The 23374-nt window shown below is 42.5% G+C and overlaps 1 protein-coding gene across 3 annotated transcripts in view; it reads right to left on the bottom strand.

Moving 5' to 3' along the window:
- Positions 1-21495, bottom strand: part of CDON (cell adhesion associated, oncogene regulated) — a 66733-nt gene extending 45238 nt beyond the window's left edge. Inside the window, exon 1 of one of the 3 annotated variants that reach the window (XM_084867666.1) lies at positions 21300-21495. The gene's annotated coding sequence lies outside the window, so the exon portion shown is untranslated. Of the gene's footprint in view, positions 1-18015; positions 18213-20530; positions 20721-21299 lie in introns of those variants that run through there. The other 2 variants (XM_084867668.1, XM_084867667.1) reach the window with 2 other exon arrangements.
- Positions 21496-23374: the final 1879 nt, after the last annotated feature.

A 23374-nucleotide genomic window follows, 5' to 3' on the forward strand; every position in this document is an offset into this window, starting at 1 on the left:
AGAGAAAGAATCATCAAAGTGAGAGGGACATTGATTGGTTGCCTCCCCACAAGTGCCTGGACATGGGGGGGCGGGGGGGATAGAACCTGCAACTGAGGTGCATGTCCTTGACCGGAATCAAACCCTTGACCCTTCCACCCAAGGGCCAATACTCTAACCAGTGAGCAAACTGGCCAGCGCTGCTGTTGCTGTTTTGATGGTGGTAAAGGATGGTAAGGGATGGAGGGAGCGTATCCTAAGGTGTGGAGCTAATGAGCTGGGGTGGACATAAGTGGAACTTGAAGAAAGACGTCTAGTAGGCGAACAGCAAGAAGGCCGGATTGCTTGAGACTCGGGAGGCAACAGTGGGACTGACTCACCGTTGAGAAGGGGCCTCAGGCTGAACCCTAAAAACACCACATTTGAAGGGGCAGCCATTCCTCATTCAAAATCATTCACATTCTCCATACTGCTAAAATATAAAGAGAAAAGTTTGAACACAAAAAGAAAAGACAGAAATCTATATTCTGGGGATGGGATCGGACAGACTTGTTTTAAATGAGTTGCAGAATGTCTTTGCGTTTCACACACATCTATCTTTCAACGGCAGTTGAGGGCAATCAGACACATTCCTCAACGGCCGACTCCTTCGCCATCACGGAGCCTTTGATCAGTGACAGCCTCCATGCTGTCCACATGGGGTCCTGAGAAATGAGAGGAGCAGCTGGCATCCATCCTTCAGTGATTCTACCCGAATGGGCATGGGCAGGAGGAGGGGGAAAGGGGAGGCAAAGAAAGTGCTACCATAAATCTAGCTGCAACAAATAGCCCATCCGAAGTTAGCATATTAATATTGGGGTTCTTCCCAGCTCTTTCAGCAACGGAAGAACCCCTTCAAGCAGCCATGTGCAACTGACAGCTCAGAGGCGATCGGAAGTACGTACAGAAGTCCAGCTGCAGGACACCGAACCCTGGACCCAGGTCAGCAACCTGCCGAGCTCTCTTCTTACGGAATTCAGAGCCCCCGGGATGAGACGCAGCTCTCCACAGTACCCACGTTGTGAGCACTTAATGATGGTGTAATCATTCAGATCAACTTAAAGAGCGTTGACACCTACAGGTTTCACAACCCTCCCCCACTCCCCGAGGCTCAATCGGGTCAGTCAAGCATACAAACCGATCCTGCCACCGGGAAAGCGCTTCCCTTCACTGCGGAGCGTCAAACGCAGAGAGGAAAATGGAAGTGACTGGGAGTTATGGCACCAAGAAGGCCAAATGAGCAGAGAAATAATCAACTCCACATGAGCCACTTCAGCCCCAACACAATGAAGGGCCTAGAACTAACCCCAGGAAAGGTCACGGGGATCAAAGGTCACAAGCAGAAAAAGGCAGCAGGGAAGGGCTGCTGGCTGCAGTCGGAGTCAATGTGGTCCCAATTACACACCAAAGAGGGGGTCTGGGCGAGCGCAGTTAGGGCGAGTCACAGCGTTTGTACGTTTCTCAAAAAAATAGTCAAGGGTTCCTGTTCCACTCTCCTTCAAGGAGATATTTCCTCCTGCGTCCAGAGCACAGGAAACCAAGAACTGTGGCGATAAGATAATTCTGGAATTCACAGTGATCGTACAGGAGCCTTACCGATGTTTCAAAGCGCAGCTGCACGCAAACGGTGAAATTCGAAAAAGTGATTTGGGAGCAATTATTAAACAGACAAAATACAGCAAGTTGCAAGGGGATTACTCTGCAAGCATCACAGAGTCAACACTTGCCACAAATCCAACATTCAGCAGATTTTCCAGTTTGTCATTGGAATTGGTTTCCTGGGGAAAAAACAAGCGTTATGGTAACCACAAAACAAACGCGAAAAGCCAAATTTTCACGTTTGCTAAGAACCGGCTAAACCTGAACAGACATCTAAAGAGGCAGGCAGACATTCGGCTCAACTTCTCTGATGGAGAATGAAAAGAAGGACTAGGAAGGCATGTGAAAAAGAGCTCCAGGTAAGTGTCAGGTTATAAAATTAATACAGTGCTTTGCTCAGACCTCACCAAATGAAACACATTTTCCCCTGGCAGTTACCAAAGACTCACCCTCAAGGGGTTTGGTTGTAATAACAAGGAAATAAAACCTCAAGGAGAAGCTCAGGTCCTTGAAGCATATTCTAATAGGCACAGTCAACTATTTGGGAAAAAGCAAAGTGAGAAAAATTAGAAATTTGAGAAGACTCTCTCTGCTGCCGATAAACTTGAGTCGATGCTGGCTGAGCAGTGGACCCATCACAACTGTTATGTTACCCGAAACATGGTGATACTGGATTCCCAGCTTCTTCCATCTTTAAACCTGGCTGCATAAAAATAACGGAAAGCGTCTAGATTTCACAGGAGCCCCCGCTTTGCTCACACTGGTGATGGGTATGAATTAGGTCAGACACACCTTCCTCGCGGTGGCTGGAGCACCATGAAGAGTGGCCCTGCATGGATAATGGGACTCCACGCCCACAAATCAACCACAGACTGCTAGACAGTCAGTACATAATCCCCACAAATGGATTCATGCGTCTAAAGGTAAGTAAAAACACACACTAGCCTATATGAAGAAAATCTGCATCCCAGAAAACTTTGATAGGAAGTTAAAACCAAAGAAGTGATCAAGGTACAATGTCCTGATGAAGTAGGAAGTAGAAAAACAAATCAATTAAGACCACAGAATCTCTCTAAACAGCACAATGCAGTATGAAGTTTTAGTCCAACGAGGGGAGCCTGAGAAGCAGTTCCAGCCGTGGTTCTAGCCTGTCTCCCGGAAATGAAGCAAAGCTCACTGGGACAGCTCTGCTGGGCGGCACGTTGCTGCGTTGTGACATTACACTGGACCACGGTAAACAGGATGGCCGAAAGGAAGACTTCAACACTCACCCAGGAGACGCACAGGTATATACACCACACATACATGCACCATGGGGAAAAACAGAGCAGCAGAGAGAACCAACCTAGAAGATGTGCATTATTCTATGGATGCTCCTCTGAGCACAACTTGTCTGAAGATCCTTTGTTAATTATTTTCAGTGTCAAGGTATAGACCAGGCATAAAAGCCATTCTCATTATGTTATGGTAACACCTGGTTTTTAAACCCATGTTGTTAGTCTTAACTCCAACATTATCACCCGGTATACACATGAATGGCTATTTCCAAAAACAAAACAAAAAAATCAAGACCACCAAGAGGAAAGTTTGAAGTGCCATGAAATAATCTCAAAAGAGCTCCATATTTCTAGGCACAATAACAGCAATGTGAGATTAACCATACAGCTTCCAAGGTGACAGACTTCCTGAAAGACACAATTCTCACTTAGATATATGTCCTTCTATATTTCTGAAATTATTCACATTGCACTATACACACCACTAGCCACACCTTAGTCTGTAAAATCCATTTCCATTCGCTGATACATCCCTGCATCCTGTGGCCAGTCTCTTCAGACTTGTCAGCATTGGCTTCCCTTCACACAGGAGGGGGCTGTTTTGGTTATTTTTTTGGTGAGATTTAGAAGAGAGTTTTAACTTTATTCTTTACATGATGTCATACAATTTGGGTCTTAGACTTATAAGAATGCCATGGGTTGGATCCTTTGCTTAATTTTGTAGCATGTCTTTTTTCAACTCATTTTCTGAGATAGACGATGAGCAGAGTTGGAATCTGCAGTCTACTAACACAAAAAGCAGTGTCTCATGCACTTATACAGCAGAAATGCATTGAGCGGAGACAAAGTAAAATATGAAAATAGATACTTTGATTTCATTTCCGAAATCTCTGACATCTTTAACTCTTGGAGTATCTATATCGATAGCGATATAGAAAGATACACATATTTGAATTTTAAACTTTTTTGATATTTAAAAATGTTCCAAACAGTGACAGGAGTCTCAATTTTTAAAAATATTATTTTAAAATATTTATTTAATAATTAAATATTTTTAAAAAATTTATAGTTGGTGGTCTAAAGTTTTTTTGTTTTGATAGTCTAAATTAATATATTTCTTTTTCCTGGAGAATGTCATGTAGAACATTTGCCAACTTAGTATGGCTTACATTCTGCCTACAAGGGGGTGGAAAATGCTATAATTTTTTCAACTTTAGAATTCCATAACAAATATTTTACAAGTGCTATGCTTAAATGAAAACATACACACATAAATACACACACACACACACACACACACACACACACAAAAGCTTGTATACATCTCTTATCCTAGTTTTGCCTCATCTTTGGCAAACTCCAAAAAAAAAAAGACTGCATTAATGAAAGAGGAAAGGGAGAAGGATCCAGCAAAAGTATCCAAAATCAACAAAATTTCAGCTCTAGAAATTAAGTCAAAAGCAACTAGTTCAGCACTTCAGTTTGCAAGCAATAAAAGTGTTCACTCAAAAAATAGAAAAAACAAAAACAAAAAAAACACCCTAGCTGGGGTTGCTCAGTAGTTAAAACACTGGCCTGCAAAACCGGTTTGGCTCAGTGGTAGAGCATCGGTCTGCGGACTGAAAGGTCCCAGGTTCGATTCCGGTCAGGGGCATGTACATTGGTTGCAGGCACATCCCCGGTAGGTGTTTCTCTCTCATCGATGTTTCTAGCTCTCTATCTCTTTCCCTTCCTCTCTGTAAAAAAATCAATAAAATATATATATTTTTTTTAAAATAAATAAAGCACTGGCCTGAAGACTGAAGGGCCTCAGCTTCAATTCCAGTCTACAATCATAGAATCAACAGTGGGTAAATGAAAATCTCTACTTTTAGGACTATTATAAGGAATTGTAGCTAAAACGAATAATATAGACTCCCTTTAGCATAACAGACTAAAATGTCAGGGTGGTGGTGGTTGTTGTTTTTATAAGAGGCTTATATCCAAAATTTGTTATAAAGAACATAAAACTCAACACCAAAAACAACAACAATAAAATTAAAAATTGGGCAAAAGACCTGAATGAAGACTTCTCCAAAGAGGACATATAGATGGCCATAGGCATATGACATCAATGATCAGAGGAATGCAAATTAAAACCACAATCAGATATCACCTCACACTTGTTAGTATGGCTATCATCAATAAATCAACAAGCAAGTGTTGGTGAGGATGTGGAGCCAAGGGAACCTTGTGCACTGCTGGTGGGAAAGCAGACTGGTGCAGCCACTGTGGAAAGCAGTCTGGAGTTACCTCAAAAAATTAATAATGGAACTGCCATTGACCCAGCAATTCCACTTCTGGGAATATATCTGAAGAAAACTGAAACACTAATTCAGAAGAATATTAGAACCCCAATATTCATTGCAGCGTTATTTACAATAGCCAAGATTATTTGGAAATAGCCCAAATGCCCATCAGATGATGAATAGATAAAAAGAAAAAAACTGTTGTACATTTACACAATGGAATACTACTCGGCCATAAAAAAAGAAGGAAATGTTACCCTTTGCGGCAGCCTGGATAGACCTAGAGAGTATTATGCTAAATGAAATAAGATAGTCAGGGAAAGACAAGTACCATATGATTTCACTTATAGGTGGAATCTAATGAACAAAATAAACTAACAAACAAAATAGAAATGGCCGGGACCGGTTTGGCTCAGTGGATAGAGCGTCGGCCTGAGGACTGAAAGGTCCCGGGTTCGATTCTGGTCAAGGGATGTACCTTGGTTGCGGGCACATCCCCAGTAGGGGGTGTGCAAGAGGCAGCTGATGGATGATTCTCTCTCATCGATGTTTCTAACTCTCTATCCCTCTCTCTTCCTCTCTATGAAAAATCAATAAAATATATATTAAAAAAACAAAACAACAACAAAAAACAAACAAACAAAAAAAAACAGAAACGGACTCATAGATACAGAGAACAGACTGATAGCTGTCAGAGGGGAGGAGGACGGGGGTCTGGGTAAAAAGGGTGGCGGGATTAAGCACCCAGCACCCACCTACACAAAAACTTACAGACAACAGTATGTGATCACCAAAAGGGAAAGGGGGGCGAGAAGAGAAAGGAGAAGATAAAAGGGGGATAAGTGGTGGCGGAAGACTTGACTTGGGATGGTGAATACACAATATACAGATGATGTATTATATTATAGGACTGTACCCCTGAAACTACATAATTGTATTAACCAATGTTACCCCAACAAATTTGATTTTAAAAAAAAAAGAAAAAGAAAAATAAATATCGGGTTTTTTATTGTACATAGTCATGTTTCCTGCTACATGACATGAAATTTTGTGTAGTCAAAAATCATGTAATAGCAAGCTGTGTTAAAACAAAATTCTACCACCCGATGCTATTATTGAGAAGATAACTCTCTAGGAGGGGTTTTACATATCCATGAAGAGTACTGGTCAAATTAACTGGTAAATAGTCTTATAAATTTTCTTAAAATCACTAAATCATCTGTCCCACCTTTTGCCAACACTTTTCTTTTTTTTTTAAGTCCTGAATTTGGTAAATAAATAAGAAAAACCAAGCACATTTTTAAAGCAATCTGCCACCACGCTAATTAAATTTATACATACATGGGAGGTAAGGCAGTCATTCCCTGTCGGTATCAGGCAATATAAATGTGCTAATTATTTGGATAAATAACTAAGTTCATCTTTATGATGAGATATAAAGCAAAATGTTATGCAAATATTTAAATCAGAGCTGCCAGAGAAAGACTCGAGTGTTTCAGTCAGCAGGCCTCCAGACAACAGATAATGCCACATCCCCAATGGCAGTGGTGGGTCACGTGGGAATGACTGGGGGAGGCAGGACTCTACATGCAGCATGGAAACCCTGGCCAGATAATTCCGACATTCAACTCCACCCCTGCCTCCTGCTTCCACTGAGGCGGAATCATTGGTTGGTTTGGAAATATATATGTATTTATGCATCTTACCAAACATCTGTCCTATGAGATTAACTATTCAAAGAACAACAATAGCTACCAATTAATAAGTTTATGAGTGAAAGATCTGACATATATTGCTACCGATCCTCACAATCTTAAAAACAGATATTATTTCCATTTTACAAATGAGGAAACGGAAATGCAGAAAGCTCCGATGGCCTCGCCAAGACTACACAGCTAATACAATAAATGACAGGGGTGAAATTTGAACACGCAGTAATCCCCGTTCTACACATGGCTTTCTAAATAAAAGTCCTCTTCAGGGCTTTTACAGGTTAGTTCTTATGTCCACTGACTTCAGTGTGAGTCCACAGCCACTTCTCATTCTGAAAAGATTCTCAATCCTAACAGGTTTTTGTTCTTTTTCTCTATCTCAGTCCACAGATGGATTTTTTAGAGGCACGAAAATCGGGGTGTGTGTTTTTTTTTTTTAATGTCATTGCTTCTGTGCTGCTGAAACTCAAATTAGTGTCAGTTTACTCCGAATCATCAGGCAGACAATGAAGACACGCCATGAAATTTGAGTGCCCAATCTGCATTTGTGTTTTGGGATCATATATGTGACATGTGAAGGTCTAATGATGTTACGGAATACTGTACAAAGAAAGTTTTGAAAAAGGTAAAAAGAAAAGTAGGAGACATGAATTACCCTAGCTCATGGCAGCACAACGTGCCAAATTTGAAAAGCATGTGACACAGCAGATGGCTACACAACATTAGGAACACATGTACTGCGGAGATCCCACAGTACTATGGTTCAGCGACAATTAGTAAAGGTTACATTTCATTGCGTGGTTTTAATTTTTCAGCATTATACGTCTGCGTAGATTTCTAAAGGGATTGACCCACAAAATATTGGTCCAGTAGTTAAAAGCAAGTTCATTATTAAAAAGGAAAAGTGTTAATCTTACTTAAAATTAAAAGACTCAAATCAAATAGATAAGTAAAATATAAGCTAAGCAAAGTATCTTCCTACTATTAGTTTTATTACTAATCTCATTTAATTATACACAAATGAACTAGATGCAAACTTAATCTTAAAATCTAAAAAAAATTTTAAGATTAAGTTTGCATCTAGTTCATTTGTATATAATTAAATGAGATTAGTAATAAAACTTATTTAATAGATATTAGGAATTTGCAAGAAGTTTTCCCTTTGAAAAAGTTAGCAAAGGATTACAATGACAGTTATCCCTTGCTTTTAAGAACATGTTAATAAGGTGAGTTAGAAAGTACATCTCTTATAAATGAAATTTTATTTTCCCGGTATTAAACTGAAGTATGTTTATATTGAGTTTGGGAAGATGAGACGGAGAAAGGGAAGATCCCAAAGTAACAAAATTGAAATCTGGGGCAAGAAAGTTTCAGAGGGTGTTTGGTTGTTTGGGGATCCAAGAGTTTACCCAAAAGTTCACCCTTAGCTGTTACACACAGCACTCAACCTAACTGCCCTCTTTGCTAAGAGCCACATGCTGGCCAACCCAGGAGCAAAACACATATTCTAGCTTACTCCCACATTTATAGCTCCCTCAAAGTTTAATCCATACTCATTTTGATTTGACAGTCTCTAGCTCAGCTATATCCTATTTTGTCAATATCAGCCATCGTGTAGACAGCAGTAACAACAATAGGAACAGCGCTTGCTCACCTTCCAAAAGCACCTACCAAGTGCCAATCACTCTGTTTGTGGGACTAAATGAGAGGATCCACCAGCCCAATGAGTTACCCTCCCCACTCTACAGATGCAGAAACTAAGGCAAGAGGTTGTATCACTAGAATAGGATGGAGTCTGAATGTGACCCCGGGCGCTCTAATTCCAGAGCTTACTCTCATCTAACTCTTTATGATACACAACCTGAAAATTCCCTGGTTATCGAAATTCCACTTGCAGGAAGCTAATTCATTCTTCATTCAATCTCTTCATTAATCAGGAAATCCCATATGCTAAATTAGTTTCAAATGGGGGAGTGGTCCTCCAGTCCTATACTCGTTTCTACTAAACAGTATATGAATAATAAAAAGGAAATGGTTTTCTTTCGTTGGACTCAGTCCTGTATATAGACTCGTTGAAAGTGTTGCCAAGAACAGCTGGCATATTCCAGTCACACACTCAACAGCGCACATATGCCATGACAAAGATGCAAATCATTTTCACATAGTTAGCAAGCAAGGGGTTAAAAATGCCTTAAATTAAAGGCAAGGCCTTCCAAAGAACTCAGAGACTGAAGAGAAAATTTATTTGTAGGATAAAAACACTACTATACTAAATATAGAACATCAAAGAAAACCAAGTTCAGAAATATGTTAAAACACGAATCAAAACCTCTAAAATGTCAAAATTTTAATCATGTAAAAGCTGCTGACACAGAAGTATTCTTTAAAAACCATTTGATTATAACCTAAGAAAACAGCATACAAATGAATACATATTAGTCACTAGAGATAAAAACTACATTACAGACTTGGTTTATTCTTGGCAATTAGAGATCTGAACATGTTTTCATTCTTGTCCAGTTTTTCTCCTTTCAGATTAAAAAAAAACAAAACCCAAAAACTTACTGACAAGGCTAATCAATCAGTAAGAGGGCCTGGTTCTGATATTATATAGCTCTGTCAACCTTAATCAAATCGCCTGCCAGGTCGCAGATAAGTAATGATTTGCTTAGGCTTAGCGAGGCCAGCGTTTTCCTTCTGTAGTATATACATCTCCAGAGTGAAAATAAACAGCCTCACACCTCGTGCTGGGAGCTGGACTCTGTTGCTATTACAACTCAGTCTTCACTCCAACAAAAGAGGAGGAGCAAGACGTGCCTTTAGGAATATCTGCTTTTCCTTCTTTCCTTCTCAATCCGGCCATCAAACTGGTCACGAAACCATTTTTAAACTATTTCACTGAACAGTGAACAACAGTTTGAATCGACACTGAAACACAAATTAGCTACCGTTCAATGCTTTAGAGTTGGCATTTATCTTATCCAACATATACAGTGATAGAAGACAAAAGAGAAAGAGCTAACAATCGATAAAAGTAATATTAAAAGAATCACTTAAAACTGCAAATCTTGTATTCCTTTTCTAACACCTCTAGGAAATGAAAAACAGACTGTGTTTCAGCATCACCTGTCATGTCTGGGATACAGGGGTACCATGGAGCAACTGTTAAGACAAAGAGTGTATCAATGTCGATTTTATATTCATTCCATAAAGTTATTTAAGGAATGCTCAATATCAGAAACGGAGAGAAGGAGGGAATTATTCTGTGTATGTGGTAAACAGAACCATGAGACAGGAGGTGTAATTGGACTCATAACTGTGGGATCGGGCCAAAACTGGCTCTCTGACATCGCCTAAGGGGTCCTAGATTGTGAGAGGGTGCAGGCCGGGTAGAGGGACCCCACGGGTGCATGATTGGAGCCGGAGAGGGATGTGGGAAGTTGGCCAGCTGGGGAGGGACCAGGAGAGGGCTCCAGGGTGTGTAGGGCCAGTTTCGCTCAGGCCCAATCAGCCAGACCCCAGCAGCAAGCTAACCTATCAGTTGAAGCATCTGACCCCTGGTGGTCAGTGCATGTCATAGCAACTGGTTGACTGGTGTACTGTTTGCCCCCTAATGGTCAGTGCACATCATGGCAAGCCATTGAGTGACCTTAGCATATCATTAGCATATTACTCTTAGATTTGTTGAATGGCCGACCCGACAACCGGTCACAGCATATTAGGCTTTGCTTAGATAGGATTAAATTGCCCAAGGATACCTGCAGCACAGTCACTGTGGGTACTGACACAAAAGATGTTAGTATTGTTTAGTGAATTAAAAAGAACTTTTACAAGTAAATGGGGACTTTGCCTACTAAATGTCACGTGAAAGGATGTTTTTCCCCAGAAAAATTACATTTCAACACAAATGGGAGGAAACCCTTACTTGCACAAGTAAAAAGATTCAAAACTCGGGGCCTCATTCTTGGCTGCTAAAGGCCGCAGGAGTTGGATGTGTGGTGCCTGTTAATTTGATTCCATGCTCAGCTGACATCTGTAACCACAGCTAAGTATTCTGTACATGGTCTAACTAGCTAAGAAAACATGGATTGGATCAACCGTGCAAAGGCTTGTTTACAGATCTGATCATGTCCTCACTTTTCCCCTAATAATCTACCGATCTGGAAGAGAAATCCCAAAATAAGTAAACCATTGACAATTTTTCTTTAAGAGAATTTCTGCTGTTGTTTGCATGTGGGGTGGGATGCAGCCTGGACTCACAGGGTTCACATTTAGAAACCCACTTTGGGAGTGAGCTATAAGACTCCTGCTAACAGTAGTAAAATGTATGTTAGTCAAATCCCTGAGCTAAAATTTACTTGATGCCACAAAGCATTGGTATCAAATGTCTGCACACACTGTATTGTATGATTAAAAACCCCACTGTGGCTGCTGTCATAGTAACAAATGTGAAATTATTTTAAGACCTAACCACTATGACAATAGCTCTTTTAAAATGCATCCTCGAACACAAAAGAAATAACAAATAATGACAAGTGTGTTTGCTAGCTTAATAATAGGAGACCACAGTTAACAACCCATCTTGTAATAACTCAAAATCGCCTTCAGCTAGCCACGAGATGAAGAGGGAAAAAAACTTAATCTAAAATGCATGGAAGACCTAGATAGACTACAGTCAAAAATGAGAACTGTGATTTCTTTTAAAAGACAAATTCAACTAAAATATAAAATAACTTAAAACATGATGACTAGAGCTTAGAATTGGGGACTCTGGATAGAAGTTTGATCTGTTTTTGTTTTAATTTCAAAAAGGACTTAATCATAAAATAGAAAGGTTGCCTAATTTTCAATAAATAGGAAACAAAAAAACGATTAAGAGATCAGAACTTCCTAATCAGATTATGACTTGACAGAATACACATTTAAAATTAGTTTTAAATAATCCTCTTTACTGCAAAACAAAACCTGTAATTTCATAATGGAAGAAACAATCAAACGACCTTGTTCAAGAAGGTGATCACAGTAAGAACCACTGAGCTAAATTAGGGAGACAACATAATAGTAAGAATTTAGTGTGGTTTTACTCAAGAGTTTAGTAATCTATTAAGAATTATAAAAATACTAGAGGCCCGGTGCATGAAAATTCAAGCACTGGGGAAGGTCCCTCAGCCCTTCTCCAGCCGATGGGGCTCATGGCTGCCGTGAGCCCCAGGCCTTTGTCCAGATGGACATCTGCCCTAATTAGCATATTACCCTTTTATTAGTATAGATCTTCTCAGTATTTGGCAGCCCCAGGATCTGCTATACTGCTCTGATACTTGGACACCAAATTGAAATCCTGATATATGAGCTGTCATTAAAACATGCTAACATCTAAAAATCTAATTTCACGGCAAGGGTGAGCAATGATTTTATTGGTAATATGATGTTATTTTACGGGTGTTTATAAAGAGGAGTCAAGGGCAACTTTCCTACAAAACAGTACTGTCGCATTCATAGTTTCATTCAGACATTTAGCCTCACCTGGCCATCTTACAAGCCAAACGTCAAAATTTTTCCAATATGTTGCAAGCTATGTAATATCCAGGCAGACGAAGAAGTTTAACTCCATCTTACAGATAAGGATTCTTCAGGCCCCCTCTTCCACTCATTCTCTACAATCTGAGAGGAATCACTGAAATGACTGAAACAGAGGTGCGTGCTAAACACGATGCCCACTCCAGCTGCAACTGTTCTCTCCCATCCTCACCGCCTTCTTCCCTGTGTTGTTATTTTGTTATACACCCGCCCTGAGGCCAAAACCATGCAAACAAGCCAAAATAAATGGGCAGGAAAAATGTCTTCTCCCCAGCTTATGATGCTGTTTTTCTTTTTATTGGAATAAAAGAGGCTGCCAAGTTCTGATGTCACCGCAGTAATTTTATGGCCTGATAAAAGCAGTATTTTATCCATTGAGACATTCGTCCCTGTTGCCAACTTGACCTCCAATCAGTGTGTAGGAGGATTACTGGACTGAATAGATATCAAATTATAGTAAAATAGAGAATAATAATTACTTTTCTTCCGATACCATAAAAAGCCAATAACTGTCAGACGTTTCCCTGGAAGAGACAGAAGCCAGAATGCACTTTTTAGTCCCTATGTATCCAGGAGAACTCCTGTAATTCGGAGTGTCTGAACACAAACACACGAAACATGACATCAGCTCTCTAGAGACATGTAATGTTGCACAGAACAAAAATACACATTTTAAATATATAAAATTGTTGCGATATTAGTCAAGTGTTCAAGTAATAAATGACACAGATGTCCCGGTAGTTGCAACAGTTACCTACTTTCCATTTTCTTTCATCTTCATTATTTGCAGCTGTGGAATACCTGAACGTGGCACAGAGAGTCACCGATTTCACTGGATTTTTAAGAACAAAACTGTGTGCTGAAATCATCCATGGATCTAGAGGAGATAGTTTAGCATCTTGCTACTCAATGTGGGCTACCCAGCATCATTAATAATCTTGAGATTCACCCTAAACCGACCAAATCAGCAGCAGAGAAAGCAAGGTCTGTTCACAGAAGGAATGCACTGTAGCTGCAGACTGCAGAAGTACCAGGTACCAAGGAACCGTGTCAGTCCTAGAGAAGACCTGGGCTCTAATCAGCGAGCAACATGGGGTCTTAGGAGAAGTCGGTTTTAAGAGCAGTCACGTGATCAGGTTTATGCCTTAGGAAGATCATTACTCTGGCAAAAAGTAGAATGGATGATTTGGAAAAGAGAAAACCAAGACTGAAACAGGGAGATGAGGCAGCAGCAGGTGAAGCAGGAGTTATGACTATTGTTTTGTCTCACATTCTGAATCACCTCACCTCTCAGTCCTCTCTCAAATTTTCAAAAGAAGGCGGGAGGGGTAGGATCATGGAAACAGAGAAGAGAGAGAGATCTTAGACGTTACAGGGAGGGTACAGAGGGCTTTATGTGTAAACAGAAGTATAAAACAGTGAAAACTCAGTCTACTTTTCTGCTTTATTAAATAGAGAAATTACTATTTTGTTGATTTGGGATTCTATACTCCTTTCAATCACTCTAAATATCCATTATTAACATAATTAATATATATTTACGAATACAAAATGTGCACATGGTTAGATTAGATGACGATGGTTCGGTTATGTCCCCAGGATATAGTTTCTTTGCTTGGATAAGTCACTGACATAGCCTTTCTCCTCCCATACGAGTTATTTCTCCCTCTTGAAATTCAAGTGTAGAAAAGTTTGGCTGGAGGAAAAAGACAGAGACAAGAGGTACATTTATAAAGTTTTACTTTATATATAACTTGTTGTGGGGGAGAATAAATAACTCTGTCAACAGAGGGCTTGAAATAAATTCTCCGAAGCGTACCTATACCCAAAGGGAGCAGATACCAAATTTGTCAGTATCATCATCATTTCTGACACCAATATACTTAAAATACTCGGGGGGGGGGGGGATCTCTGACATTTACTTATGAGTGAAAAATAAAGAATTAAATTAAAGTGAAAGAGCCGGCAAGTAGAAGCAGTCCTCACTCAACTTTATACCAGGGTTGGTTTGAGAGAATGAATTGACCCAATGGCAATTTGAAATGTTTTAAAACATTTCCTCCCCCCTTATGCATCTGGTGGTTGTGGAGACTCCCATAAAGCCTATTTGAAGTCCTTGCAAAGGCCCTTACAGGTCCTGTGGTCCAATCCGTCACCAAAGGAAGCGATCCTTTCCATGCATCTTTGGCAAATGCCACAAGAACATGTCTAGCAATAAGGAGCTCATGCCAATTCCAGCGTGCATTTTCTGTCATGAGGCAGCTCTATGTGTCAGACAGTTAGTCCTTCCCTCTTGTGAAACAAAAAGTGCATCTTTTGAGCGCCCTAAGGAACAAAGGATGCATCATATATCAATTTCAACTCTCCCCTCCCCCACTGGAGTCTTGGCCACTGGCGGTCTGATTTCAGAAGAACGGGGGACAGCTTGCCCCCCTGGAATGCAGGGGGACCCATCCCTGCACATGGCTGCAAGTGAAGAATGACTTGGTGTCAAGGAGCTATGAAAAATAGATTTAATAAAATTACAAGTGCTGAGAATACAACGTCTCCTGAGAGAGAAAGTGGCATGTGTTCAAGCACACCAGCCAGAAAATCCTTCCACATTTCCAAGAACAGAAATATTATTCATCTCAACCATGGCTCCCTCCAAAATTTAAATAAAAACAAACACTTCGGACTCATCAACAGCATCTTGTATTCTTGTTTCACTGTTTGGGGAAAGAAACTGTATTTGGCATATTAGGGAATTCCAACAATGTGAACAGAAATTCTAAACACGAAGGCACAACCTGACAGTAACTGTTAAGGTTATATAGCCAGTCAGTCTAATTGAGCGGAAGTCCCATTCTTTACACTCTTCCTATAGTATAACATACTATCTCCATTTTGGGGGGGGGGGGGGGGATTTTATTTTTCTTCAAAATAACATTGTGTTTTTTCATTGTCTTCTAAAAGAATATTACACTAATGCTGAGGTGATGGTCACTTCTCTGCAATTCTAAGTATTGATTATGGCATTAAATCCTAGAAATGAAGGGCATAAGGTGATATAGACAGTTCTTCTCTATTTCGAGGCTCCCTCCATTCCCTTCCAAAAACCAAAAATAAAATAAATGCAGTTATCAAAAAATCTGATTTATGGAATTAATTGTAACTCTAGGTAATAATATTACCTTCAACCCATTTTTTAATGTATACAAATAAGGTCATGGGTATTTTTTCTAAGCTAGCCACTGGGATCTGATTTTCTAATAAGTTATTTTCTAGTAAGTCAGTGTTATTTCCCCCCCACTGACCATGTGCCAATAAAATGAACTGCTACGGATTTCAAAACACAAAAGACGCTTCAACCATGTGAAAGGCATGTATCACCACCATACATGATGACGGATGAATCCCACAGACGCAATGAGCAGTGCAAGGAACCAGATATAAAAGGACACATGCTGTCTGAGTCCACTTTTCTCAAGTTCAAGAATAGGCTAACTACAGGATTAGCCTATTCTTGAACTTGATAAAACTGCAGCTCTCGAGCCACATGCGGCTCTTTGGCCCCCTGAGTGTGGCTCTTCCACAAAATACCACGGCCTGGGCCAGTCTATGTTGAAGAAGTGGCGTTAGAAGAAGTTTAAGTTTAAAAAATTTGGCTCTCCAAAGAAATTTCAATCGTTGTCCTGTTGATATTTGGCTCTGTTGACTAATGAGTTTGCCGACCACTGGGCTAACCTAATCTATGATGAAATCTAATCTGTAGAGAGAACAGCTGTTGCTTATCTATCTGGGCACTGGTTACAAAGGTGTGTGCGTATGTAAAGTGTCACCTAGCTGTTCACTTAGTGTACATTAGATGGATGCTTGTGTGTATCTCTGGGTTCCACCTCAATTGGGAAAGAAAGAAAAAAAAAAAAAAGCAACACATTGCTTTCAAGTGTCTTTCAAGGTTCAATGGCAAAATTAAGAAAACCGTAGCACACTAAAACTTACGGCAGTTACATATGTCCACACTATTCCTAACTTCAGAGAATCCCTCATTAGTTAGTACTTCCAAGAAATCACTTCTGGACGGAAAGAACAGACTCCTGCACGGAGGAATTACTGAAAATGCCAGCGCTCACATTCACAGAGGTTTTACCGTGTGCCAAGCGCTTTCCTTTCATTATCTCTTGTAATCCCCAACAGTGGTTAGAGATACCATTGTTATGATCCCCATTTGGTAGAACAGAAAGCCAAAGCTTAGGTCAAGATCACTGTGCAAGCTCACGTAAGTAAAGAGGTGAGCCAGCCTGTAACAAGAATAGCTGAGCAGCAAGCTCAATGTCAACTTCTTAATTCTCTTGTTTGTACTAGGGTGCTATAAAAAACCAAGCACGCAGTTACAAGTAACAAAACATGAGCAGAATATAAAACCTGAAGTTTCAATAACAAATCTGTACCTTTTTTTTTTTTTTTTTTTTTGTCCTCTCAAGTGTAAGGAACGTTACAGTTCCTTAAATTCTACAATATGATTAAAGATACATCACTGGTTCTCACGAATTGAAGTCCTTACTCACATTACAGCTGATACATAGAAAAATATATTCTTTGGGGTCGCTTTTTATTATCTGTGGACTATCAAAATACATCACACAGCAAAGCAACTGAACAATTCATGAACCAAGACAGGCACAATGCTAGCCACAGTGTTCACTCCATTTCATTCAAGAGTCCTTTCAATGTGGCCATACTTAGTGGAAGGCATGACCTGGATTAAGGTGGAAAAAATTTTTTAAACATATTCTCTAAAAGGCTTCTTTATTTTCTAAACAGCGTATTGTGAGGAGAATTTAGTAGGAGTGCATGGTAATACATGATATACAACATGATGCTAAGCAGGGACAAAATATCAAATTAACCATCAAATAAGCTACTGCACAATCTACTGCATTCCTGGAAACCTGCAAGCAGTAGAGTTCAGATTCATGTTTATTCTCAAAAGATGAAAATCAAAACTATGGCATCCAAGATTCAGAACTGCTCTTCCTAGAAAAGAACACAAGAAACAAACTGGGCTAATATTCTGAAAGTGTATCCAAAAATTATAAGGGGGTAAGGGGTGAGGGGGGTGGGGGGCACCAGAGAGGAAGATCCACTAATATTTCCCAAAACTTTACTCCAAAAAATGTTTACAGAATACTTTTAGTAGATATATTTTCATTTACTCGCTGCTGCTAGCAAATCTAGAAAGCAATTCCTTAAAAATATATATATACTACAAATCAAAAAGGATTCTTAAAAGACAACAGGAAAGATCTATCCCCTAAATGAATTTAAATTCTATAACAGAACAGAAACACAGTAAAATCATAGAAAAACAAAAGAGCAAACTAAAATATGCCTGTTCAAACAAGCGTCTCACCTCTGCAAAAACGATTTGCTTCTCATAAAAGTCAGATTTAGCTCCTCACTTCAAGAAGTTAGTGAAACAATACATGCGCCCTGGCAGGCGAGACCAAACAGTAACACAATTTTACATGTTTATCAATAGATCATTCAGAGAAAACTTACCCAATCTGCAACGTGTATATGCTTGTGCTTCGGAGGGAAAGCAGAAAAATGACTTTCTGTACTGAACAGTGGCGTTCGCTTCAGTGCAAAAAGCACACACGGCCACAGAGCTGGCTGCCTGCAGGAAAGTCCTGACTAGCAATCTGCCTCAGGGTTGGGCTCTTCTCTTATGAGATAAGCTGTTAAGTCATGCCTTGATTTTAGATCTGCTAACATATGGAGTCTTCTAATGTAGCCTCTCTCCGCCCCTTCCCTCCTCTCCCCCCTCACGGCTGCTCCACTCCCTCTGCACACACACACACACACACACACACACATACACACATACAAAAAAGGCACTGCAGGGCAGAAATTCCTCAGGTGCTCGCTAATGGAATTCCCAGGGTCTTGGAGCCGCTTCGGGGATCAAGAGATCTCATAGCCCCTGCTGGGGTAAGGAGCAGCGAGTCTGTTCCATTTAATCAAATACAGAATGAATTTTCAGCTCTATTCACTAGCTTGTCTCCAGGGCTCTCAAAAGGCACCAGGCAGCGAGAATCACACACATGTGGCTCTTTTAGGCAAGTATAATTAGTTTGATTTTAAAAAGCCACATTAATAATATCACCTCAGGACCATTATTCAGGGGACACATGACAATGATACTGTATGTTTTAAGCCTGACAATGGGGGAAAGAGCACAAACAATGAGGGAAAACTTGGAGGATTAAAAAAAAAAAACCACGCCAGTTTTTTCATTTAATTGTAATCCAATATTTTTAAAGTGATTAAATATATTCCATACACTTCATTTTAATTAAAAAATACCAGGTAAAGCCCTCCTCCCTATTATCTTGAAAGTGAATCAGTACCATCTATACAACAAAAACTTATAAATGAAATGTTTATAAATAAAGGGAATGTTTACACACAATATAAAATTGTACATAAAAACAATAAAACATTACTCTCAAATGTTTTATTTGAGAATAATCCAAGATAACAAAACTTCTTGGGGAAAAAGCACCCATCAAAAACTGTAAATCAAGTCCTTCAAAGCAATGTATTTAGCAACCAGGCTCCAAATTCCCTTTCTAATCTAATTAGTTGCTATTAAGTGGTAAGATCATCTGCCTAAATACTACCTGGCAGACAGCTCATCTACTCTTCTGATGTCTTCCCTGCACCTCTGCGCAGTATAAACGCTAATGACAGGCAACGCCTCATGTAATTAAGTGTTATAAATAACAAATTTTTAAATTACTCATTTTGAAGGTCCTATCCCCCCCCCTGTCTGATTTCCCTGAATAAGTCAATGCTGAATGCCTGAAATCATTGCCCCTGGATTTTACTTAGAAATCACCACCACATGTTGGTCTACATGTTTGCAAAAGAAACGTTTTCTAGAGAAGGAAAATGTTACTTCGGCTTTTATTTTGACAAAACCATCAATGACATCGTTTTAGAAAGTCATGAAAGCATAAAAGGCCAGCATGGAAAAAAATAAGAGGAAAGCACAGCAAACCAGTCCACAGATTTCACCTGACCTCTTTTTATACCCCCATTCCTCCGCAAAGCCCTCCATCTCTATAGACCTTGTGAATGGGATGGGGGTCCTTCATGCAACGTCAAGCCACCTGCACAGAAGGCAAGGCGTAAAGCTAATGCAGAAACCCAACTTGCGCAGGCCAGATAGGTGTGCCCCGCGGTCCAGAGAGGTCTCTGTACCTCCTGACTCCAGAGCAGAGCTGTTTAAGCACTTTCCACAGAGGAGGAGGTGGATGCGAACCACAGCCATCAATCAAAGCATCCCAAGTGGGTTCCTACACAAACACACTACCTCTAGTAACTGATTTTCCTGGTTGACTACACTACTCAAACAAAGACAGATTTCCCAGATACTATATCCACGTGTGTGTGTGTGTGTGTGTGTGTGTGTGTGTGCGCGCGTGCATGAAAGTTAAACAACATACAGGAGTGTTTCTTCTAGAAATATAAATGTTTCTGTTCCATACGCTGCCAAACACACACCCAAGGGCAGGTCTTCGCAAAATGAAACAGGTTTGCACGCCGTCCTTCTCGTATTAACTTAAAAGCAGTTTATTTCAACATGTGCATAACAGAAACTAGGGCAGAGTTGGTGCCTCTCTGGGTGCCTTAAGAATGCTTTCTAGTGAAGGGCTAATGTTAAAATCGTCCAGAACTTTTCTGACGTTCCCTTTCGCCTCGTCCTAAAAGTTGAACTAGCCCCACTCCCCCATCCGTTTTCAGCTAAAGCAGACTACTCGAAGCAACAACAAACAAAAAAAACGAGCTCTAAAAGGTAATAAATAGGATGTTTTCAGGATTATACTAAGAACAAACCCTTTTTAATCCCCAGCCCTCTCCCATCGCCTCCTCCTCCTCCTCCTCCTCCCGGACACTGTCCACTAGGTAATGCCAAGTGTCAGCTGAGAGTCTGAGGGTCATGGCATCAGCATTGGCCTCTCTCATCGTGGCCGGCCACACACCGGACTAAGCACCAATCTCATGTTACCTTGAAGTCCGACCTCCTGTTTCTCGGGGTGTCTGCTATGGAGGGGTGCAGGGGCTGCTGCGTTTCTGTGCATGAGGTTCTCCGGATTCTAGATCTCAGCTGGAAGGCAGCCTTGCCCTCCGAGCACCTGCCACCCTCTGGAGTCCGGCCAGGAAGGACAGGCTTTCCGGAGCAGCCTCCTCCTGGTGGACAGCCTTCCACCTGACGTGGTGGGGTCCGGAGGGGTCCGCAGGAACAAGGAGGGGAAGATCGGGGAGTCCCTTGAACCACCCCCACCACCACCACCACCACCCACCTCTGTGATTTATGACTGACAGTTCTAGATGTGGAGTGAAAAGCCACAAAGGTTGGAAGCTGCGGGCTGGACTCAAGAGCGAGCTGCTGCAACGGATGGAGAACTGAGAAAAGGCAACCCCGGGAGAGAGCTTCTGGGGAAAGCAAAGGGGCTCCCGGGGCTGGGCAGGCGAGCGTCTGTGTGACAGCAGAAAGCCAGACCCCGTGCGGGACGTTCCTCCCGCTCGCCCCGCAGAAGCCAACGAGGAGGGGCGGGGTCACCCGCTCCCCGGGGACGTGCCCGCGCCCCTGCTCCCCGCCAGGTTCGTCCCACCTGCCGGGCGGGTCGCTGTCACTGACACCCCGACCTCCACCACGAGGCGGCCCCCCCGCGTCTCCGCCCGAGCCCCCGACCCCGCGCCCCAGGGCCCACGGGCCGCCCTCCGCGACCGCCCCGACCCCCCACCCCCGACCCCGCGACGAGACCACCGCGCACCTCTCGGCGGCCCGGCGGAGCCCCCAGATCTCTCGCGGCAGCCGGCTCCCGGAGCCGCCCCAGGTCATCCCGCGCGGGCGGCTACGGCGGCGACAGCGATCCGAGCGGCCTCCACGCGCCAGGCGGGGGCGGGGCGGGGGCGCGGGTCCCCGCTCTCCTAGCGCCGCGCCGCGCACCCGGACTCGGGGGAGGGAGCGGGGCGGAGTCACGGCGCGCGCCCCCGCCGCGGCGCCTGCCCGCCCGCCCGCCCGCCCGCCCAGGCCTCGGCGCGCGCGAGGGCGCGTGACCCGGCGCAGCGAGAGCGCGCCACGAGGCCACCCCGCCCCGCCCCGCCAGAGGGTGCGCGCGCAGCCGCCAGCTCCACGGCTGAGGAGGGGACGTACCAATATGCAGAGGGGGGGACTCCATGGGCAGGGCCACCTCCAGTCCCCTTCCTGCTTGTCTATAAGAGCTCCCCTCCGGTAAAAAGAGTAACATTTCTGCTTTTATTTAGGGCAGGTGAGAAGGACGTGACTCAGCAACTCCCGGAGATTGCCACAGGCCAGCACTCACTCTCCTGTCCCTTTATGGTCCCCCCGTAGAGGCGGCAGTGGAGCGGTCCACAAGGGTCCGCACGTCCCCCGGCGCCACGCCCACGCCCCGCCCACGCCCCGCCCCTAAGTTCTCGGGGGCGCTCCCGACCTGTCTGTTCTCTTTCACTCATTTTTTGAATTGACAATATTACAAATGTCCTCCATTCCTCACACTCTTGGCTGCCCTTCACCCCGCCCCCGCCCTACCCCAGGCCTTCACCGCACTATTGTTTGTGTCCATAGGTTCTGCACCGATGCATATAAATTCTTTGGTTAATCCTTTCCCGGTCCCCCACCCCTGATCTGTCTCTCTCCACGGTTACCTGGTGTCTGTCTCAGGGTTCCAGCCTCCCGCCGCTATGGTTCCGTCGCCTTTTCATCGCTTTCAATGTTCTAGTTTCTTCTGGTTCCACAGCCTACCCTCCTGCCTTCACAGTTGCTCCAAACTGGCAACAGAGACTGGGAGTGAGCGTCTGTCCTGGTGAAGCCTGCGTGACCTTTGGGCCCAGAGTCTAACCAGCTTGTCCTTGGACCTGCCCCAAGTTATTTGATCTCACCGAACTTCAATGGTTCAAACAGAAAAAGGGGGAAATAATTTCATTTAAAAGGTTGTCGTGAAAGATAAATATGATACTGTGGGATGGGGGGACGGGGAGAGAAAAAAAATTTTTTTTCTGACCTTCTAAGTTCTCCTACCTGGGCTAACATGTTTAACAGACAGACCAAGAGGAGAAAATGCCCCAAGTTCATTAGGGATCTACCTGCAGCGGTGCCATGAGATGTGAGACCCAAAGACACATTAGGCAATTGCCGTGTACGTGCCATTTTGGATAAAAGAGAAGGGGAGGGTGGGATTTCAAAAGGAAAGAGGGTAGTTCACAGGTGGACAACATGTGTTAAGCCAGTTCTTTCTGGGCAACCCAGATCAATGGGATCCAGAAGGAAGTTCAACAAACCAGGCTTTGCTAGATTTCTTCCTATCTGCCCCATTTCATTCACAGGTGCTCAGGTGACATTACTGAGGGTTCCTTCCTGAAGCAGGTTTTTCTATCTGAATTCACTTTACAAACTGTCCACTAGGTACTGCCAAGGTGTCAGCTGAGAGTCTGAGAGTCATGGCATCAGCATTGGCCTCTTTGTTCTAAAGATGTATCCCGATTGGGACTTTCTTTTAAAACGCCGCGGGACGTGGGACAAATTGTTAAAAATCGGGACTGTCCCTCCAAAAGCGGGACGTCTGGTCACCTTACTCTAAAAGTACTTATGGAGCACTTACCCTAGGCCACTGCTAGGCAAAGCGATACATAGAGAAATATCACACGGTCCCAAGCTTCAAAGAGCCCACAATTCAAATGGATAAGTATCTCGAGACATTGGCACAATGAAGGGGAGCACAAGGGCAGTGTTGCTAAGCATTGACCTATGAGCCAGGAAATCATGGTTTGATTCCCAGCCAGGGTGCATGCCTGGTTTTCGGGCTCAGACCCCAGGGTAGGGCATGCA

The sequence above is a fragment of the Pipistrellus hanaki genome, assembly GCF_964339955.1.
Source record: "Pipistrellus hanaki genome assembly, chromosome: 19".
Lineage (NCBI taxonomy): Eukaryota > Metazoa > Chordata > Mammalia > Chiroptera > Vespertilionidae > Pipistrellus > Pipistrellus hanaki.